Genomic DNA, 21,519 nt, shown 5'->3' on the forward strand with positions numbered 1-21,519 from the left:
CTACACGAAGTTGATAAACTCAAGCCGATGACCAATATATTGCAAAGAAAAATCAACATGTGGAAACACGCATGCAGTTTTCTACTAACAAGGCCAAGCTAGCTCGACTTTAAGGTTGCCATGCACCAATCAAGGGGTAGAAAATGTAGATATTGCAAAGAAAAATCAACCATGATTTTTAATTAATGGCCATGTCCTCTGATTGACTAGAGAGCCTAAAAATCAAAGACATTATTGGAGTAAGTAGTACCAATGAATTAGAAAAAATGTATTTGACAAAGTTTTAAATGCCTTGTTTATTATTCCTGGCTATCACAACCCCCCACTTGCATGTCATGTTCGACAATCGTATTATAGTCTAATTAGTGACGTACAACGTCACTTGACAAGCTTTGATGATTAGGGCAAGCTTTTTTTATAATTTTATGATTGGGATATTTTAAAAGATTCGAAAAGAATAGATATATAATATGTAGTTCACGTCATTGAATATTAGTACTCACAATTAATTAATATGAATTTTAGCATTAAATACATGAGTGTAGTCCTCCCATCTGGTTAGACCAGAGACTCATGTGTAGCCCTTTATTTTTCATTTTTTATTTTTATTTTTTGTCTAAAGTGTGGCTAAATGCCGATTTGCTATTTTTCGAAGCCCAGTGACCACCACGTGCCCCTCCGCAGGATTTTCAGACTGCCGATCCTTAGAACAGGAAAATGTTTTCGTCAAACGGAGTGATGCATGAGTCACACGCACAGGGTCATAGCAGCGCTTGAGATCCATGCGCCACTGCACCAGGAAACTTCTACTACCGCCACGCGCATCGTTTCTGGGATGAGGGACCTCGGTTTCTTCAGACTCAACTGGCCGCCAAACTCCTAGCGTGGTGCGTGTCCCTCACGCGCCACCACAGTCTCTTTGTTTCTTGTCTTTTGCTTTCCTTCAAGCTGAAACTCATATCTACAGTTGTAATCTGTCATTTTCACATCCATGTTTATGTTTATTGTTATTTCCTTTTGTTTAGGTAAAAATAAAAATGAAATAGTTTTTTGGACATTTTTTCCATAGAGTGAATGTCCACTCCTCCTTTAGAGGTGGGGTTTGAAATCTCTGCTTTAGGCAGAGTGTGGTCTCTCAGATGGTTTGTCTGTAGAAAGTTATAGAAGTTAAACCATACTAGTCACAAATGAATTTGTGTTGGTGGAGCCCCAATCGTGAGTAGTTGGCTTATAATCTAGGATTTTTCTTGTATGTATCAGGTCACAGCTATAACTTCACTTTTATGAATGAACGAAACCTATTTCCTATAAAAAAAATATCTATCTTGATTCAAATTGTAGAAAATACTTGAGTAAAAAATTGCCACTTGTCGTAACTTTATTCCAAAATGTGAATTTCTTTACCAGCAACTTTGCCAAATCGAACCATTGCAACAATAGTAGATCGAGCAATTCAACAGAATCTACTGCCACATTTTCTTGTACTTGACGTGTAAAAGAGGAAAGAATATGGCAATTAAGAATCTTGAGATCATGAGCTTGTACAAAATCTATTTATTAGGCTGTGTTTGAATGTTGAGTTGAGCTGAGTTGAGTTCTCTATGAATAGTAGTGAGTTGAGATGGTGGAGTGAGTTCTGTGAAGTCTACCTAAGAAAAAGTGTTTGGATGTTAAGATGAGTTTAGATGTATTTATAGAAAGTTGAAAAAGGTTGTGAGTCCTACGTGTAAAGAGGTGTTAAGTTGAAAAAGGTTGTGGGTCCCACGTGTAAAGTGATTTTGAGTTGAGATGAGTTTAGTAACTTGAGAGATGGGTGTTTGGATATTGAAGAGTTCTAAATCTGAACCGAACTCAGCTGAGTTGAATACAGTCATGGAACCAAACGAGCCCTTAGATGGAGTTATTTTCAGATTACTATAGCAATTAGATTTTTGACAAATAAAAACGTACATGAGATTTTATCTTTTTACAGAAATACCACGTCATCCCATCATAACAGTGTTTCGAACCTTCGAGTAACGTTAGCCGATGTGACTTCATCTTGAGAATGCATTTAGCGTCTCTAGACCCTCCAATGTTTATACCACCATTTATACCACCCTTTCATCACTCCAATTTTTTGTCTTTTTTTGTGTATGAATAAAAATCAAATAGATATTATATCATATATAAATTAAGAAGATATATGTTTTACTACAATAGAAACTAAGTTGATAGTTAAATTATGGTCATAATATGAAAAATGAATAAAGTACTAATTAACTTATTACCTATAATGATATAATTCTAGATGCCTAATATATATTACAAGAAATGTATAAATCTAGTTAATAGTTTGAGTACATCACTACAATAAAAAAGAGCTATTAGGATGATTTTTCTTCGGAACGAATTGAAAATCATCCCAAAAAATGAAATGTAGGGACGAATTTCAAATTTCATTCCAAAAAATCAACGAAAGGCCTTTTCCGTTCGAACGAATTATTTTGGAATGAAACAATTTGTCCCAAATAAGATAAATGTTCAAACATCTAGAAAAACGTTCAAACAGACTAAAAAAATATTTAAATGAAAATTATATACGGTCGAACATTAATTTGGCACGTTTAGTGAAAAAATTTAGCGGTACATTACTTAACATTCGAACAACATACAAAAACGTTCGAATGTTAAGGTATAGTGCAATCCCGTTTGAGCTGTGTATCGTCCCGTTCGATAGTTTGCCCTTTCAAATTCGTGGTCGAACGCTCCATTGTACCGTTCAAACGTTTATGCACTATATTATTTTTACTATATAGTAATATACTTTATGTTACCTTATTATATATAACTTATAATAAGTATAGTTATCATAACTTATATTAGCTATAATTATACTATACTTATTATAGTTATCATAACTTCTAATAGTAACTGTAGTATAACTTATAATAGTAACTATAGTACAACTATATTATATGTTATTAGCTATACTTAATGTTATATTATTATATAACTTATAATAGTTATACTTATACTATACTTATAATAGTTATCATAACTTTTAATAGTAACTATAGTTTAACTTATAACAGTAATTATAGTAACTATTTTTTATTTTTTTATGGAAATAGACTTTCATTTCATTCAATGAACTGAAATTACAGATGTTACTTATCAATACAGGGAAAAATCCAGACTACAAGCCAAACTAAAGTATCTGCTCTGGGGCACCCCCACACACAAATTTCTTTGTGACGGACATGGTCTTAACTTCTAAAAACTCTCTTCTAACAAAGATGAGCGTTCTGTAAAACAAAACTAAACACCCCCTCTTCCAATAGAAGAGAAGAACTATCTTCATCCTCCTCAAGAGGAGGATTACTACCTCTCCAACTCCTCCCAAAGGAGGAACGGGACTCTACTGCTATGGACACCAAAGTCCAATAGCCTATTCCTTATTATTTTTACCTAGAAAACAAACAACAGAACTCTAAATTACATAGAAGAACCGAAGAAACCAGATCTAAAACAAAATAAAAGTTGGATTGAAAAAAAAAAACATAGGAGAAGGGGTTGTAGTGGCACCACTCTGGGAGGAAGACCCACGGTAGATCTAGAAAGTCTCGGAGTCGCAAGCCCCTAAAATACTGCGCGTGGCGTCGGCAAAGAGCTCTCGCAGTGGCACGTGAGTGCCACGCGCCAACCTTCAATCCGCACGTGCGGGCTACGCGCCACTATGTTTGGCACCGCATTCAATGGTCTTGTAGATCGGCGGCTGGGGAACACCGTGGTGGGGTACGTGTAGTCTGTTGGTCACCGGAAAGTCCCAGATCAACAATTCTCCCTTATTCGGCCTGAGAAAACACAAAATAAAAACCAAAAACCACAACACTGGAAGCAACAACAGAGATGAAGGGAGGGGGAGGAGGGAGGGGGGAGGAGTCGAAGCTCCCACCCCCTCTGCCCGAATTCGGTCTTTGGAGAATTTAGAGAGAAGGGAGAGAGTTTTAGAGAGAGAAGAGATTTTTTAAAAGAAGAGTTTTAGAGAGACAAGAGTAATTATATTAACTATAGTTTAACTATATTATATATTATTAGCTATAGTAACTATAGTATAACTTCTAATAGTAACTATATTATATATTAGTATTATAGTAGATATAACTATAGTAATTATATATAACTAATATGGTATAGTAACTATTAGTAATACTCATAGTTATTATACTTATAGTATGTACTAATATACTTATACTAATACTATATTTATATACCACAATATATATAGTGAATTAATAAACTAATTATGGATAATATAGTTGAATTAAATAATTATAATAATATAGTTCGATTCAAAGAGATAAAATTACTAATATTTCAATTTGTAGTACGTTCGAATGGTCAACAACACCGCTCGACTGAACGTAACAAGATCGAATGGTAATTTACATAAAGAAAAGTGTTCGAACAGTTTGTAGAATTTTTCGCGCCACAAAATAGTGGCAGATTGTCTACCACGAAAGTGTTTGAAACATAGAAAATCATGCGAACGCCATTTTACCCGTTCGAACGCTTCCTTTAAATTTTTGCAAGTGGAAACATTTTGGAGCTCATTGAATTTTCATGTTCGAATGCCAAAATTGTTCTTTCGAATAGTATACGACGACCCAGGTGACAACTTATTCCGCTGTAATAAGTGGATTATTAATTAGAACATCGTCGTTTCAATATGTAGAGAACTTATTACAATGAAAAATGTCACCGTAATAAGTTTTAAAACCTACTCATCCTTCAAAACCCTTCAGCCTGCCGCACTTCTCTCATTTTCTCACTTCTTCTTTTTCAACCAACGCCCAAAACACTCATTTTCTCCACAATCCTCCACTTTTCTCTCCACAATCCTTCATTCTATCCACGAAAGCTATAAACATTAGCACTATATTGATTCAAGGTATGTTTTTTGTTTAAATTTCTATATAAATTAACTCATTTTCTTCATTATAGTGATAATATTTGTTTAAACACCATTTCATAGGTGTTTATTGAGTTATTTCAATTTGCACGGCACAAGGTATGTCCAAATTTCATAACTTATAGTTTTTAACATCATATCTATGTATTTGTCTATCTATCTTTATTGTGAATTGATTTTTGGGATGATTGATTGCGTTTTACGATTGTGTTTTGCTCTCTGGTTTGTATTCTAGGTTGGACCGTTCAATCACAATATGACATAGTTCGAACATTAAATGTAGAAAACAGTTTAATTACTAAATTACAATTATTAAATAACAAATAAATAACAATACTTAATAATTAGGATAATTGAAATACACTAAATATTAAAATACATAATAATTAGGATACATAAAATATACTTAATAATCAAAATACTTAAAATACACTTAATATTGAAATACATAATAATTAAGAAACTTAAAACACACTTAATAATTAAAATACTTAGAATAAACTTAATATTAAAATACATAATACTTTGGATCCTTAAATACACTTAATAATTAAAATACACCTAATATTAAAATACATAATAATTAAGATACTTAAAATACACTTAATAATTAAAATACTTAAAATACACCTAATATTAAAATACATAATAATTAAGATACTTCAAATACACTGTCTTTTTTTGGTAATGTACTATTTTTTTTATTTTATATAGTTTATTTTTTGGAGGTACTAATTTTAATATTGACGTTATATCTTAATAATGTATTTTATAGCAAGAGTCAGACACCAATTATGATCTGAAAAAATTATATGCTACATCACATACTAATAGCAATGGAGAGTGGACTCATCCCGATGCTCGTGAGAATTATGTAAGTATTATAATTTGTTTTAATTACCCATATTTAAATTTTTGTTCCAATATTAATTTTTTTATGTCGTTTGTAGGATAAAATGGTTGCCCTCCGTGATGAAGCTGCATCAGATCAGAATTCATCAATAAGTGACGTTGAAACTTTTACACAAGTTTTGAGTCAACGTTCAGGATATTTGAGGGGTTTGGATCACTGTGTAAAGCCTTCAAACTCTTCATTAACGTCAAGTACTACTGCCATTGCGTTATAGAATGCGAGTTCGAGGATCAAAGAATTGATTGCAAAACAACGTGAGTTAGATGCTCAATTGATAAAACAAGCAAATATGAAGATGTGCATAAAACAACAAGAAGAACAACAATAAGAGTTCAGGAGAGAGATGCAACTCCAAATGCAAACGCTTATGCAACAATTCAGGCCTCCAAGCAATTGATTTTCGTGTTTTGCATAATCTTAGGATTTATAAAATTCTGTATCGATAACAATTTTAGTATTATTACTATTTTATTTATTTAGTTTGGACTCGTTCGATTAATTTTATTTATAGTAAACAGTTTGTAATGTATTTTTGAAATATAAATATCTATTTTGTTTTAAATTTTTTATTAAAATGAAAATACTAACCGTTCGAACGGTCATCAAACGTTCGAACATATATAAATCAGACACAACCGTTAGAACATCAGACGTTTGAGTTTGAACGATCATCAAATGTTGTGAACCATTCGAACATGCAACTCACTCTTTTCATTCATTACATGTTCGAACCTCTTATTCAATTCTAAAAATTAATATACTTTATGTTCGATCATCAATTTGTTTATTCGAACGTTTCCTCATGTCTATTTTGTCGAACGGACTGGTATCGATCGAGCACCCATGAAATACATGGTTTTTGTGGGAGTTCGAAACACTTTATGGGATGAAATTCAATCGTCCAGAATAAAATTATTGTTCGAACGTGATCAAACGGTCCATCAAATTTCATCCAAAAAATATATTTTTTGGGATGAAACTAATATTTTCGTCCCAAAATACCTTTTGGGACACTAATATTGGGATGACTTTAATACACTTTTTTTTCGTTTCATTTTGGGACAAAAACGTATCTTTTGGGACAAAAATATTCATCCTAAAAGACCCAAACTGTTGTAGTGCATGCTATAATTGGAAAGTAGTTGTGGAATTATTAATTATAGCTAGAAGTAATTAATCGTATTAAAATTCTATTCTGATATAACATGATTAACACTTACTCTATGATATTTACAAGTAAATATCCTACTATTAAATATATGTCCCTTGGATCAATTATTATAACTTCAGCCATATTGTTTTAGTTTTGGCACTACCACCGGAAGTAGGGAACTTAACCATGCTTACAGAATTAGCCCTTGCCTTTAATAACTTTGAAGGTATATATATTCACTACAACAGAAATTAGTCTTTGTGATGGTTTGTAAATTGTGACAGTGCTCAAACCGTCATAAAAAAGTATTTTTTGTGACGGTTTGTGGAAACCATCACTGAAGGTAGATGAGAAATTATATTACGTTCGAATGTATACATATTCACGTTAGGACGTTCGCTGGACATTCAAACATGAAGGATGTTTACGTGCGAACGTGAAAATTTCTGGCGCCAACGTTTAAACGTTATTGATTCTCACGTGTGAACGCCAATAGATTTAAATATTAAAGTTGGATACTTCAAATTAAAAAAAAAAAATTAAAAATTGAATTTCAAAAATAGTAGATATATTAAATAATATGGCTCATTACATATGATAAAAATAAAGTACAAAATACTCAGAATGTGTCGTTTACATATTTATTAAAATCGTCTGTCAATGCATTCACCTTTGCGTTTAGGATATCTATCCGATGGAGAGCATCGGTGACCAAAGCTCCAACATTTTGTTCTACTGACGTGATCCTTTGGTTCAATTGCGCAGTAATATATGAGTAAAATGCAATAATCTAAGCATGCCGCGCATCTCCCATAGATGTACCCGTCGACCGTTGACTAGTACTCCCAACACCCGGCTCAGACTAGGTGGGTGGAACAAGATCTAGTACAGGTCCAGGCTGATGTCAAGCATGGCCCCTCCCCTGTCCAATGCTCCGACGGTGTGTGCTAATGTCAATAGAGCTCATCTGGTCACTCATCCACTCCTTCACCTTAGGTTGCATAACCCAGGCCAGTAATAGTTTGGTAATGAGGACTCCATATGGGAGGTTGTCAGTGAACTGAACTGAACACCACGTATTGTCACGGTGTGAGAGGATGCATCCTTAGGCATGAAGCACATCGCCATATAAAACTCTGGAACCATTGAGGGATATACGATACCCCTCAATGTGCAGATACTCATCCAGTCTCTCGAAACGAACACGTCTCGAACGCTCTTTTGCTCCCATATGAGTATGTGAAAGTGGTTGATCACGACTTTTCGTTCAGATATCACTGTTTGAGCCCAGATTCGAGATGTGTCTTTGCTTGTTCCTTCCCTCCCTTTTTTCCTAGTCGTAAAAAAAAAAATTGAGCAATATTAACATTATGATCCATATTATGTACTCTAATCTAAATTATTTTGGGAACATGTTCGAACGTAACATATCACGTTCAGACATTACGCATAAACGTGAGAACGTTTTGCCTCTTACGGCCGCACGTTAAATCCCTCAATAGTATCATTCCAACGTAAGATAAGTTACGTTCGAACATGATAGCTTAAACATAGGTTCGAATGTACAAAACATATCACGTTTGCACGTGAGGAAGTTCTTTAATATATTTAATAATACATTCGAAGGCACATAACTATTAGTTCGAACATATATTTGGTTTATGGAAACTGAAAGTTTTACATTTGAATGAATTCCAAATAACATTCGCACGTATGTACCAATCAAGTATTTGAACGATCATATGTGCAAACGTTACAAATGTTTGTTCGAGTATAAAATATACATTCGCATTTACTCTCAATACGTTCGCACATACTGTAGCACATGCGCACTAATATATGATTAACATGCGAACGTGTATATCATCTTCCTCATTTGGTATGTATAATGTTCGAACGTGAGAATCTAACATTCGAACGTTACGAGACAGAAATGGTTGAGTCGACTCAGTCATTCCCTAACACCTCAAATACAATGAAATTAGCCAAAAGTCACCATAGAAATGAAGTATAAACTTCAAGAAGGCTTTCTAAGGTGGCCGTTTGGCCAACCCGTGGTGGCTAGAAAATTAAGATTAATGTCCGGCCACCAATGGTTTTGGGAACCACTGAAACCTCCATTAACCATAAAAAAAAAATAAATAAATAAAAGAATAAAAAAATCTACCCAAAGGTTAAAGAAGGATGCCTACCTCTTTTGTAACGTTTGTGGTGGAGTTTGACGGCGACGGCGATGGTGCAAGCGGCGGTATGAGATGGAGGCTTCCAATTATAGTTTTGAGAGGAGCGTGAGTTGTGCGGTTTTGCGTTTTGACTTGAGCTTTAATACACTTAATGTTCGAACGTGCAAACGTGAATGTGCAAACATCAAGCGATGAGAGAGATATACATCCGAATGTTTCAATCATAATGTCCGAACGTTTTATTACTTAATTCCCGTTACATGCAAACGTTATAATAGTACGTGTGAACGAGATAGGACCAACTACCAAAATTAATTACTTCCCGTTTAATTAATTACTTAATTCCTGTTACATGTAGAACTTTGGGGAGGTGCTGTTGAAATTTCTACTGATGTGGAAAGTAGAAGAGTGACAAAATTTATGCAATATGGATGATATAATCTTGAATGGGATAGGACCAACAGCTAAAGTTCTAAAGAGCAGTGAGAATTGGAGCATGTGAAATTAGTTTGCATTATACTAATCGATAGATTTTTTTTAGAAATGGATAAAAGTTGGATGCGTCTTGATGATAGACTTGGAAATGACTATGATGTGTATGCACATGGAGTTAGAGCCTTTATTGATTTTGCTCGGGCTTCAGCTAATAGTCACGGTTATATTAAGTGTCCATGTCGTGGGTGCAAAAATTTGTGCGCTATAGGATTGGATAAAGTAGAAAGTCATATATTTGTGAATGGTATGGATTTGAGGTATACCTGATGGGTATTGCATGGTGAGCCATACAAACAATCAATCGAGGTTATGTTCGGTCATGGTATTGATATGCGACATATGGATGAAGATACCGACCGAGATGACCTTAATGAGCGAGATGAGATGGAGGAGATGTTGGGTGACATTGAAATCGGGTTGTTTGAGGATGAAGTGGATGAGGACACCTCAAGTAGTTGAGGGAATGAATCAGAGAATTTCTCTAAAGTGTGTGAAGATGCAAAGCGTGAGCTTTATCCTAGATATACAAAACATAGCAAAATGTCGTTTATTATGCGGCTGCTTCACATTAAGTCGTTGTGTGGGATGTCGACAAAAGCAATCAACATGGTCTTGGACTTGTTTAATGAGGTGCTTCCTGAAGGTTCTGCATTACTGAAGAATTTTTATGAAGGAAACAATTGAGAAAGGGATTAGGGTTTGAGTACAAGTCCATACATGCATACAAGAATGATTGTGTTTTATTTTGGATGGAGAATGAGGAAAAAGGGGCTTGTCCCGTATGCGGAGAGTCGAGGTGGAAGGGTAAGAAAAATTCTAGTGAAGATTTTTCAATTTAACCCCTGAAACTCAGATTACAAAGGCTATATATGTGTAAAAAAACAAGTCCAGATATGAGGTGGAACGAGGAGAAAAGAGTTAAGGACGTTGAATATATGAGGCACCCAGCTGACTCACTTGCATGGCAAAAGTTTGATGATAAATACCCAGAGTTTGGCAACGAAGCTCGCAATGTGCGTCTAGGACTAACAACAGATGTATTCAATCACTTTGGCAATATGAGTACAAGTTACAGCACTTGGCCCGTAATACTGATTCCATATAATCTTCCACCATAGAGGTGCATGAGGGCGCCAAACTTTCTGTTAACTTTACTTATCCCTAGCCCAAGATCACCTGGGAATGATATTGATGTATTCATGCAGCCGTTAATTGAAGAGTTGAAAAATCCATGGGAAACAAGAGTCAGAACTTTTGATGCATCTACGTCAACATTTTTTCAGATGCATGCTGCAGTAATGTGGATGATAAATGATTTTCCAGCATATGGGAAGCTTTTCGATTGGAGTACTCAAGGGATGTTAGCGTGTCTCATGTGTAATAATGAAACTGTAAGTGAGTGGCTAAAATATTCGCATAAGAAGTGCTTCATGGGCCATCGACAGTATCTGTCAGCAAATCATGCATGGTGAAGGGAAGGCACTAAATTTGATGGGATAGTTGAGGACAGAACTGCACCTAATGAGTTCACTGGGGATGAGATAGTCGAATAGTTATGGAAACTTAAAGTGAACGATTTTGGCAAATGTCGGGGAAATAATAAGAGAAAACAAGGCCTTGCAGAATTGAATTAGACAAAAAAGTATTTTCTTTGACTTGTTGTATTGTTCATCATGTATGTTGCGATATAATTTGGATGTAATGCACATTGAGAAGAATATTTGTGACAATGTTCTGTGGACATTGATGAGCATTAACAAAAATACAAATGACACTATTAAGACGAGGAAAGATCTTGAAATAATGAGAATTAAACATAATCTGCATTTGCGAATGGAAGGCGATAGGGTGGTTATGCCGCATGCATGTTTTATGATGACAAGAGATGAGATGATGGGTTTTTGCAAATGGTTGCAAAGTGTGAAGTTGCCAGATGGTTATGCTTCTAATCTCAGTAGATGCGTGAGCCCTGATGATTGGAAAATAAGTGGACTAAAAAGTCGTGATTGTCACTTATTTTTGCAGAAATTGTTACCAGTAGGAATTCGTGGTAAACTGACTTTTGATGTACATGTTGCCATAATTGAACTTTGCATTTTTTTCAAAGATTTGCGCTCTCAGGTTGTAAATTGAGATATGTTATGGAAGTTGGAATAAGACATTGCTATTATACATTTACAAAACATTTACCTCGGGAGGTAATGTTAGGTGGCCCGGTACAGTAACGTTGGATATATCTAGTTGAAAGATATTTGGGCAGAATGAAGCGCACTGTTGGGAATAAAGCCCGAGCTGAAGGTTCAATAGCAAAGGTTTATATACACGATAAATGGTTGACATTTTAGTCTCTATATCTTCATGGTGTTGATATACGATTTAATTGTGAAAAGCAGAATGCTGATCTTACTGCTCCCCCTCGTGAGCTATCAATGTTTTCCTAGAATGTACGACCCTTGGGTGCACAAACGGGATACGACTTAATTGGTGGAGAGTTAGGAAAAGCTCGGTGATACATGTTGAATAATTGTCAGAAGATTGATGACTATCTCAGGTATGTCGCTGCATACTTAGAATAATTCTAATTAAAAATATCATTATATAACATATTTTGTAATGCACAGAATGTACATTCTCTTGTACTTCTATATAGTGAATACATGGACAAACTTAGGACAAAAGGCATAGAGAATATAGAGACGAGACACGAAGAAGAATTTCCCGGATGGTTTGAACAATGCGTATACATTTTAAATGTCCCATGACTTAAAATCACTTTGAACCATTTTAATTCTTGTTTACTTTTAATAGTTTTCTTACTATTCCAATTGTTAGATTTTGGAACAACGTGCTAATGATCCCGCATCAGTTTCTTCTAAAGTGCATGCATTGGCCCATGGTCCCTCACACAGAGCACTTCGATACACTGTATGCACGGTTCAAGGTTATAGATTCAGTATTATGGACCATGAATGTAATCGAAAAATGCAAAATTGTGGTGTGTTGGTCGAGGGAAGTCATGGAATAGATGACATTGATTACTATGGTGTCAAACGTGACATTATCGAATTAAAATATCTAGGTGGGAATGTGATATATGTTTTTAAATTTGATTGGTGGGATATAGGCTGTGGTCGGGTTTCGATACATAGGGATAATCACTTTACAAGTGTCAATATTGCAGGTAAATGGTACGAAGATAATCCATTCATACTGGCTTGTCAAACTACCCAAGTCTATTACTTGGTTGATCCAATGAAAGGGGCCGATGAAGATAGTGGAAATATAACTTGGCGAGTCGTACAAAAATTTGTGCCCCGTAATATATATGATGAAGGAATGGTAGCTGATCATGATCATAGTGGAGACGAAGATGACACTCTGATTATAGAGGCCTACCAAGAAGATGGAGAGGGTATAAATTTATTTGTTGACCTCAGTGCACTTGAACTAATCTCCTTATATAGAGATGACGTCCCACCCGTACATCTCGACCCATCCATATTAATGATCATTCAGTTCATGAAGAAAGTGAAAAAGAAGAAGAAGAAGAAGAAGAAAAGAAGAAGAAGAAGAGCCTGAAGAAGAAGAAGAAGAGTCTGAAGAGGCAGTTGATCAAGAAGAAGATGATGATGACGAAGATACTATTGAAGTCGATTCTGAAACAAGTATGGAAAATACATATGGAGATGAAGAATAAAAATATTAAATATTTTATTTACATAGGTGACAATACAATACATTATTTATAAATTATTCAATACTAATTTTTTATAAATATTAATCATTTTCAAGGATGCCACAAAAATGACAACAAAGAAATGTGCCTCCTCCCCCAAGTCCTATGTGACACCCCCAAATTCCGCTTGGGATCGGACGGACATTTGAAGCGTCGAGACATGCAACACAAGGTTACCTGCCCCCGTTCATGACATATAAGATGAAATGATCCTAACATGCATCTAGCATTATGCAATATTCACAGTGGATAATTTTTTTCTTTAGCAATACTATGCACCAAACTGAAATATCCCAAATACTTGAAAACATACTTCATACTTAATGACATACTAAACAACTGAGATCACATCACTAGTCCAAAATGGTTGTGATCAAAAGAGTGCTGGAGATTGAACTCCACAAATACAAGTAGTAATCTGACGTAACTACTGTACTACCATCTACGTCAGACCGTCGCTTAATCAACGTTTCCACTTGGTCGATTCTTAGATCTCCCTTAGATTCTGTAACAAAATCTACCATTCGGGGGGAATGATAGTTAGGACTAAAGGCAAGTTAACAGGAAACTTCCAAACAGGTTAATGATGCATGAATGGCAATAAAGGCATGAATGCACAATCAAAGTCAATAGTAAACATAACATATCATGGCATAACATGGCATGAAATAATAAGCATAATGTAACTTGACATAACATGGTATGAGCTGACATAACTTGAACTGAAACTTGGCTTAACCTGTCATAAACTTGAATTTTGACATGAAAGTAAACTTGAACATAACGTGAACATGAACATGAACATAACCTGACATGAACGTGAACTTAAAACATCATATGAACTTGAAACATAGCAAGAACGTGAGTATACATAACATGAACTTGAACTTGAACAGAACATAATGTGAAACATGACTTGAACGTAAAATACATAAACTTGGAATCTTATTCAATAGACTTAATTAATAAAGTGACCATGCGGGTACTACATAGGTCCCCTGAGCCGTGTGTCCCTGCCGATTACTGCATCACAACACAGGTGTCTATAACAGCTGTCAGTACGTTAATACGTACTCCACAATTGTTGTGGCCCCACGTATTCCACGTGTCACAATTGCTATGTCTCACGTAGTGTATGCTCCACAGTTGTTGTTGCCCCATACTTCATGCTCCATAGTTGTTGTGGCCCCATGACTTATCTGTTTGTGCCACACTTGTAGTGGACACACGTAACATAAAGTGTGGCTCCATCGGCGTTAGTGCCTAGCGCGCTCTGGTGACCAACTAGTTAGGTCTCCTTCGCAACCTGTTGACTGTACTTCGTCAACTTAGGAAATTTCACACCTATTTAAACAGTCCAGCATGAACAAAGGAGTTTCACTAGGATATTACCCCATCCTAGCACTTAGGGTCGTGATTGATATGAATGACTTAACTGGCATACATGACATTTCGTAACATGACATGACATAATAGATAGAAGTCCTAACGTAGCTTAACGTGACATGAACGTAAGACGATAGACATGACATACTTTGAAACATATATATAACAGACAACATTTCATAACATGGCATACATCTAACAGACAATATTCCGTAACATGACATAACATGTAACATACAACATTTCATAAAATAGCATAACATGTGACAATGAATATTATGTGGCATGCAATACATGTAACAGATGGCATACTTAACTTAACATGACATACTTGCAACGTATAGCATTGTATAGCAATACGTGACAGAATATATTGTGTAATAGATGAATAATTCATAACAGAATAAATTATGTGTAACAGATAAATATGTAATGACTTGGTATGGCACATATGATAACATGCATACATACACTTTAGTTCTCTTACTTATCACTCATATACATTAAACTGATAGTAAGTTAAAAGCTAATTTACCTCGGTCTTCATGCTTCTAGACAAAACTCAAGTGCGATCATGAGAAACTGAAAGTCGTGATTTCTAAAAACTAGAGCTTAATCACTAACAGCTATAAATATGGAAAAATATCAACTTAGAGTAAAATTACCATTTTACCCTCTACATGTAGAAAAATGACAATTTTATCCCTAACTTAAGGACTTTGCATCATAACTCCAAAAATCACAAAAATTTACATACTTTATGTAAATTTTGTCCTAAGCTCAAATATCAATTCAAAAAAATTTAAAACTAAATACAACCATTTAAACTCTACAGGGCCGAAACTTACAATGGCTATTTCCTTTGATTTTTGTTGTAATTCTTTCAAATTTCAAAACTCATAATTAAACCAAAATTCTTCTTCTACTATACTCATAATGTATTTCTAAGAATAATCATGTTTTTAATCATGAACAAAAGTCATCAAAATCACTAAAACCATACTTGAACTTTTTTTTTTTGTTTTTCTTCTAAGTTCAAAACATATTTTTATTTCTAAGTTGTTTTGATCAACCTCTTGATCCATGACTTATAAAGAAGTGATCTTCAAACTAAAATATCACATGGTTTAAAAAGGTGTCCTAAAACAAATCCAAGCTTGAAACTTAATACCACATGGATAAACATCAACCAAAACATAAATTTAGCCAAGAACATCATCACTTTGGTCTGACGGAAAGACTCCATGCATAAAATTTCATATCTTCGAAACTAACATCAAAAATCTTCAAAATAACATTCTACCATGTATATAAGAGGCTTAGGATCTTCCAATAAAAAAATAAAAGCCATTGGAATAAGATTAAACCATAAAAGATTTAAACTTTCTCAAAACAGAAACTGTTTTTCCTCTTCCAGTTTCTAAGTTTCTAGATCTAAGAAAATATTTCACCAAAAATTTTAATCATTCAACAAATCCACAAAAATAGTCATATACACATGTTAACAGTACTCCATAAAAATTTTGGACCAAGATCTATTCATTAGCTTGATCACAAACTCCAAAATATAACACACTCTCCAGTTTATAGTCTAGAATGACCTTTATGGGGTATAAACAACTTTTTACCAATAAAATGATCTGAAATAGAACAAATAAGGTATCCACGTAACCTAGACTCCAAAATGAACAACTTTCATGAAGGGAACGTTGCGAGAAAATAGTTACAAAAGCTTTGAATCAGGCGTGCAAAAGACATAAGAAAAATTGTCTAAGAGTTTCTTTTGTGTTCTATGAAGGAAAAGTGTAAAGGAGGGTTGCTTTTTGTGGGAAGTGGACTGGAGAGCCTCTTACACAAATTATGGAAAGTGATAGGACTGAAGGAAAGCTTGAGTGTTGGCCTTTTCTTCTCATTGCAATAAACAAAAATCAGTCCAAGTTCTTTTCTCAAGGTGGAGTGTAAAAGTGAAAGAATGAGGTGGCCCCTTTAGCTTTGTACTTCAAGAACCTTCTAGGCCCTTCTTTGTAAAGATCTGGGGTGCAAAACATATCCAAATAGCAATCCTATGGTGACCAATTTCATGGGCCTAAACCGAATGGGCCTAAATTTTGGGATTTAAAGAGCGTTTGGGTTGCTATCAAGCCCAAATCTAATATCTCTTGGCCCAATCAATTTTTCAAGGTTAAGAAGGTTGGATAATGACGTTCTAACAAAACTTTGAAGGATTAGTAGCATGTGGAAGTGATTTAATCAAGTGATTAAATATAATACTAGAAATCGGATTAGAAAGGGTTTGTAGGCCAACTTTAGGGTTTGGGGAAACCATTTAGGGTTTCAATTTCAACCAAGCTTTTGGGGTTTCACTTGGATTCCAACCATTTAGAGTTTCGCAAGGATTGAAACCTTCTTTGGTCTGGCACAATTTGATTGATAAGATGAAACAAAATTTTGCTTAAGTGGCATGATCTCACACCTTGATTCCTTTAAATCCAACAAACGTTCCTCATGGTGCCAAATGTCTAATATTATTCACTAAGCATGGCTAAGATCTTGCAAAGTGTCTAAATAAAACTTCTCTAATCTAATTTTGACATTCCATACTCTGATTTTGAAACACTGCAATTGGTGCGCTTATCGAAGTTACTATTCACTCCGAAAAAGTGAATCATAAACTTAAGCACTAATAATTTCTAAATATTCATATTAACCTACAGTGAAATTTTTTTACCGAAATTCAACCTCTAAGTGCCCCTAAAAATAATTTCATAGTTTCGAACAGGCATTTCGTCCGAAAATATGAAAATAAACTTATTGTGCCATAAAATCCTACATAATCAACTGAGTCTAATGGCGCAGACCATAACGCATTCTGACACTTCTAACTTTCTCAAATAAATAAAACTCATACTTCTAGCACCATAGTGAGTGATAACACTGACTATGTTGACAGACTAAAACTTATACGATTGGTCGATTCGTAACAACTCATGGGGTTTTCACGAGATTCTTAAAGTCAATAGAAATTCTACCAGTGAATTTCTAGCGAGTTGTTACATCCTAAACCCGTTCATGACTTCCCAATTGAGGACTCCGCTCTTGAACAAGTTAATACATAGGAGACAGACAGCCAGTCGACACCTACCAGTAAGGAAATGTTGTTGATAATTAATTATATTTCAATAGTTTGAGGACTGTATTTAATTATTTTAAAAATATTAGCTGATGCATTGTCACGTCACGAACATGGCTACACACGTGGCCTTGCTCTTGAAAGAAATAGAGGGCATGAAAAAATCAAGGTCAACATTCTTGGTAACTTCATTCAAGGACTGGATGATAGTTTAGCATCGATTGCCTCCTATGCCGGCACACTAGTTCAAGCTTATGCCCCATTTTATGTGCGATCATGGAGAGATATTCCAAATGAGGTGGAGGATCACATTCGGAGTCGTGTATTGGTGAGTTTATGTATTAAAGTAAATTTGTTTAGATATGTTTTGATTTCATATTTTTGATGTAATTCACTTCTTAGCATGAATTTGACCTCAAAGTGTAAACTATTAACGAGTTGATGGCTACGGCTACGGCTCCGAATTCACTACGGCGAGATGTTTTGAAATTCGCTATGGCTCTGAATTGCATATGAATTCGAAGCCGTAGCGAGGATGTGCAAACTATTAACGAGTTGATGGCTAGATTATTTTGGCATCACAAGGGATAATGTCATGACCACTTCAAGAGGTTCGAGACGTTGGAAGAGGCTGTTCAATCTCCTTTTCAAAAATTGAAGTTAGATGATAGGAGGAAGTGTAGTGATCTTTTTGCAAGTCCAGATTATCAGGTATTTTAGATTTATTCCCTATAAGTTATTTACATCTATACTGGTTTCATATATTATATTTAACATTGTTAATTTCTCTTGCAACACTTAAGTTCTATCAATGTACAGAATAGAACGGCTTTGAAAATCCACAATCGCGCCGTCTTAAGGTCATTCCAACATCGTGCTGATAAAATGGTAATTGATAACTTATTAATTCTCACTCATTTTTATCATATTCTTTTATTTAAGTACTAACATTATTTTTTAAATTTACTAATGTGGTTTTATTAGAAACGTGATAATCCTGAAAATTTCTTCCTCATTCATGTCAATACTGTTACTCACACTGATGAGCATAGTGAGTGGGTTGATCCTATCGCTAAAGATAATTATGTAAGTGATGTTATTTTTTGTGACTAAATTGTGCAACATGTAAATTTATATTATGTTTGATTCCTGATTTCTTTTAATATGTGAGCTTTATTATCATATTTTTGTTGTAATTGTAGGAAAAAATAATTGAGATCCAATCAGCCTTTGAGGAATCCTCTCCAAGTGGCATAGACATATTCACACAAGTGCTCGGGACCAAATCTAGTTTGGTAAGAGATTTGGGACGTTCTTTCAAGTGTGTTGGTTCATCCTCCAAGACCTTGACTTCGGAAGTTAAGAATCTTACTAAAGATTTAGATGCAGCACGCCAAGAAATTGAGCAAATGAAGTCGAGACAATAGGAGTTGGAGTCTCTCTTATTGCGACAGTCTAGTTTAGAGACGCGTTTGCAGGAGCAACAAAGAGGCTGCGATGAGAGAATATGCATTGAAGTCCAAGAGCAAGTGCAAAGGGAGATGATGGTCCAGATGGAACGTGTTATGTCAATTCAGCAGGATCGTAGTGGGCGAGAAAAGAAGAAATGATCAATATATCATTATCATTATCATTATTAGAAACTTTTATTCTCTATTTTTGCAACTCTATAAGACATTATTAGTTGTTACATTTAAGGTGTAATATGAAATAATTTGTATGCTTTTTAATTTTATGAAATTACTATTTCTGATCATAACGTTCGCACAACGTTCGAACTTTGATTCACGTTCGAATCTAATGTTCAAACAGAATGACAGCGAATTCGAACAAAACGTTCAAACGTAAGATACCACGTTCGCACGTTTTAACATACAAACAATCTAAATGTTCAAATGATGAGAATTGATACGTGTGAACGACAAACTAACATCCGAACGTTAAAAATTTTATGTTCGAACTCTTCACCTTTAACATCCGAATGTTACTGTAACACCCCTTTCCATAGGAGTGTCACGTGTTTTTCATAAAATAAACCCGGCAAGAGATCTCATATTTAATAATAGAAATTAGGATTTATTTTGTAGAAAAAATGTCTAATAAAAATATCTTCCAAAAAATATTAAATCAATAATCAATAAAATTTATGTCATAAAAGAAATTTTATTCTAGAAGGTTTTAAACTAAAATCAACACTTCTTTCTGCTCCTTGCCTGCCTTCTCGTGTTCATCATCCTTACCTGGGTGGTTAAAAACATGAAATAAAACTAAAATGAGTCGAAAACTCACTAAGAAATCTATCACAACGTAAACATAATAAACATAAGGTTTTCAAAAAAAAATTTCATGCTGAGAACTTAAAAATCATGACTGTTCATATTGATACTTATGCTATGCATAACAGATTTATCTGAATTATCCAATTGATCTGACTGACCAACACACTTAACCCTGTGTATGAGGTTGTGCACTGGCCCCACATCCCGCTGCAGCAAGGGGAGCCGCTGATAGTATTCTGGCAAACTATGGTGGACTACGCTTGAGTCTGTGGCTTACACATCCACCCTGAAACTGAACTGCATTGGTACCATGCGTCTGAATGGCCATATTATTAACTGATATGATCTTATCTCGCACTTTGAACTTAAGATAGCATACGTGTTATACACATGAGATGCATGACATAATACATACATAATTATAATTTCTGAATTTGAACATGATGCGGAATGACATGATCGTATGCTATGCTGGATGACATGTTTACATATGACATGAGTGGTTCATAAATAATGGATGTCAACGAACTGACTTGAATAATACTTATATATAAGCTGAATTGTGATGATCCTAATTTATGTTCAAATTACATACCTTGCTGCGTCTCTTCTTGAATCTCACTTCGTAGCTCGTCACCTATATCAATATTAGCTATCACTAAATTTGTCTAAGAGCAACATGTACTAATATCCTATTTAATCAAATTCACAATCTAAAAGATAGTCAAATAAATTTTTTGTTCAACACCATAATCAATAAATCCTAGTATTTAAATTACTTAAATACTAATAACATATTATAATTTAGTAGGATACTTGGGCTAAGTCATAAAACTTCAATTCTAAAAAATAAGTTTCATTTATTAACATAATTATTCCATCTTATAAGAAACCTAATAAATATTAATATGTTTAAATATTCTTAACATAATAATTTTATTAAAATTCTACTAAATAAACAAAGGAATATTAACAAAATATTAGGCTCAATAGTACATTTTAAAATGCATTTCAAAATCTTTAAGGGTTTTCTTATAAAAATGAGCTTATGACTAAAATATTTATTTAAGAAAAATAAGCTCAACTAGAAATATTAAGTTCAATAAAAATCACTAAAACAATTATTGAAACATAATAAAGTCAAGCCCAATTTAAAATACAAATCTATCTCAATGGTACATGTCTAATTAACCTCAAGCTCAGCCCACAAGAAAATTAGCCCACCAGATTTAAACACCAAACAAGTTAAAACTAAGCCCAATTTACTTTTTAAAACACAAACTTATCTAA

The 21,519-nt window shown here is 34.4% G+C and overlaps 1 long non-coding RNA gene across 1 annotated transcript; it reads right to left on the reverse strand.

Moving 5' to 3' along the window:
- Positions 1 to 14,196: 14,196 nt before the first annotated feature.
- Positions 14,197 to 20,700, reverse strand: LOC121268008. Its single transcript, XR_005941100.1, has 3 exons — positions 20,147 to 20,700; positions 18,749 to 18,755; positions 14,197 to 14,207 (listed from the first exon to the last, which is right to left on the reverse strand). It is a non-coding gene; the product is annotated as an uncharacterized LOC121268008 (long non-coding RNA).
- Between the last annotated feature and the right edge of the window lie 819 nt (positions 20,701 to 21,519).

Source organism: Juglans microcarpa x Juglans regia, chromosome 5S, assembly GCF_004785595.1.
Source record: "Juglans microcarpa x Juglans regia isolate MS1-56 chromosome 5S, Jm3101_v1.0, whole genome shotgun sequence".
Lineage (NCBI taxonomy): Eukaryota > Viridiplantae > Streptophyta > Magnoliopsida > Fagales > Juglandaceae > Juglans > Juglans microcarpa x Juglans regia.